Genomic DNA, 2500 nt, shown 5'->3' with positions numbered 1-2500 from the left:
TCCCTCCCTTCCCCCTTCTTTCTTACCACTACTGGGCAAAACACGATGTTAGTTCACCAGTTAGAACAACAGCATAATCTCGGCATTCACAAAAAATACCAGTGTTGTTGCGATAAGAGAACAATAACCGTCTTTAAAGTCTCCAAGCTAGAATCTGACACTGGCCATTAACGAAAATGCACTTTCACCAGTATGCTAGATACGAGTCACCTTCCCTGCATGGATGATTCTTGCATATATATATATATATATACTTATAAATAGCTTCTCCCGATAAATCTATGTAGTTCCTTTTTGCTATCGGGAAAATACAAGGTTAGAGCCGGAGGTAGAAAGTAATCGTTAACTGGACGATGTAAAAGGGTAAGGTTCAAAAGCTTCACTTGTATTGTTTCAGTTTGTTGCTTCGAATTGTTAAGCTGAGTATCAGTGGTCAGACGCGTGCTTGTCAAGGCTTTGCATTCAAAGGGTAATCTCACGTTCAGATTTATGGGTGATCTAATGTATGTATTTGTACGACTTGCTGATTTGGGATTATTTATCTCAAGTTTGCATAGCGTGTAAATGACTTTACTTTGCAGAAGTAGTGCGAATTGCTGCTTTGCATAAATATGAATAGGGATCATTGGTATAAACGGGTTCTAAAAATGATACAGATACTAACTGGGATTCAGTTAGAAAATGACAGAAAAAAGAGAGGGAATACATCCATGATTCCTATGTCAATAATACTGGTGTTCCTTTCTGGCCCGTGCGGAAGGTTGCACCGGTTGGACGCCTCATCGTTCCTCCCTCAGACACGTTCTCCGTGCAAAGCTGGCACGCGTGGTTGCCCAACTCATGACTTATGAACATTTGCGTGTTACCATAAGATCTCAGGCCGTTTGGAGGTGAAATTATTCAGATCAGATTCCGTTATATCAATAGCTGCGTGGGTGTTCCTACTTCGCCATGTTCATAATTCTCTGATCCGTTTGCTAATTTCTTTTTGTACTTCTTTTGAACATTCTCTCTTGCTTGCGTCACCTTTCCTCACGGACGAACGCATGCATGAACGCACGCTCGCTCGCTCGTACGCACGCACACACGCACGCACGCACACACACACACACACACACTTCTTTCCCTTGCCTTCGAAAGTTTCCTTCGATCCCGTTCATTACACGGTCTTTTTCGTCTCTCCTTCCGTCACAGACTCTTCTCGTTTCTTCTCAATTTCATTACATTAAAAAAAAACTCTTATTACAAATCATACCTTCACCCACGATAATTGTCATTATCTTTTTTTTCAAATATATTTTCACTTCATTTCAAATCTTACCTCGCCATACCCTACATACGCTTACCATTGCACATTCCTTCGATTCTGCCCAATCCTTCCATTCAACCCCATCACCCCTAGCCCCCAAACCCCCCCTACCACCCCCACCCCCCAATACCGTCCGTCTCAACATCCGAACCGTCCATCGCCAGCGTGGTGCGGTGCCTCGAGCCCCGTAACCGACCCCCACCGCCCGCGCAACACACACACACACACCTCCTCCCCCAGCGTTTTTCTACGTCAGGTTCCTCCACTAGTTTCGCCTCTAGTCACCCGCCGCCGCCGCCGCACTGACCACCACCATCGTCTCATCAGACCAGAGCGTGCTGTGTCCCCGTTAAGAGACACTTGGCTCTCGTCTCGTCGCTGGGAGTTCGCGCGTCGGCCGAGTGCGGATATTGTGTGAGGGTGGTGGAGTGTCGAACGCCTGTGATGGGGCTTCGGTTAAAGCACCATTTTCTTAATTTTGTGGAGGGAGTGGTTATGGTGGATGTGTTTGATGGTGTTCATGTGAGTGTGGTCATTAACGAAGGTACTTGGTTAATAGTGCAATTGTGTATTGCCGTATAAGCGGGATTTGGAAAATAATTGCAGTGGGGGTGATTTTGTTTATTAAGCCAACTCTTTCCCCTAAGAAATACGTGATGATAATAGTGAATGTAGGATCAGTTTTCTGGAACAAAAGTGTCATGCTCAGTGACAACCTTGGGTCAGAAACACCATGGAGTAAGGCCACGTACACAGCAGAGCTTTCATCGTTACATTTTTACATTTCATGTGCGGATATGTGTGCGTGTATGTGTGCGCGAGTGTATACCTACCACGATCATCTGCAGTGAAATTGCTTATGACATTACTCCCTTATAGAGTGAATATTAGTTTGCAGAGAGTGAATTAACATATTGCAAGAACGAAACCAAGCATGGATGTGTGTTCATACAAAGACATTCCAGTGTATTTTCCCACGCTTTTCGCCGGCCGATGTGCATAAAGAACTAAATTATAGCCAGGCAGTCGCAAGGGTCAGACACGAAGCTGATGCCCTCAAGGAGTGAGTGGGTCATGCTAGACGGATGGTGCTGTACTCTAAGGAAGGTCATCATTTTTTACCTTCCCAAACCCCTGGCCGTCATGAAAGGCTTATAAACCGAATTCCTCATTAAAAAAAAAGAAGGAAAT

At 44.8% G+C, this 2500-nt stretch overlaps 1 protein-coding gene across 3 annotated transcripts in view; it reads left to right on the top strand.

Moving 5' to 3' along the window:
• sprt (PDZ domain-containing protein sprite) overlaps positions 1-2500 on the top strand; it is a 66408-nt gene that overhangs the window by 46133 nt on the left and 17775 nt on the right. Inside the window, exon 1 of one of the 3 annotated variants that reach the window (XM_043007957.2) lies at positions 1612-1723. The exons of 1 other annotated variant lie outside the window; for it this stretch is intronic. The gene's annotated coding sequence lies outside the window, so the exon portion shown is untranslated. Of the gene's footprint in view, positions 1-1611; positions 1832-2500 lie in introns of those variants that run through there. One more of the 3 variants, XM_086547554.1, reaches the window with a different exon arrangement.

This window comes from Penaeus japonicus, unplaced genomic scaffold, assembly GCF_977035675.1.
Source record: "Penaeus japonicus unplaced genomic scaffold, GWHDUDI00000001_assembly GWHDUDI00000019, whole genome shotgun sequence".
In the NCBI taxonomy this organism is placed as follows: Eukaryota; Metazoa; Arthropoda; class Malacostraca; order Decapoda; family Penaeidae; genus Penaeus; species Penaeus japonicus.
This window is presented reverse-complemented; position numbering and strand designations above follow the sequence as displayed.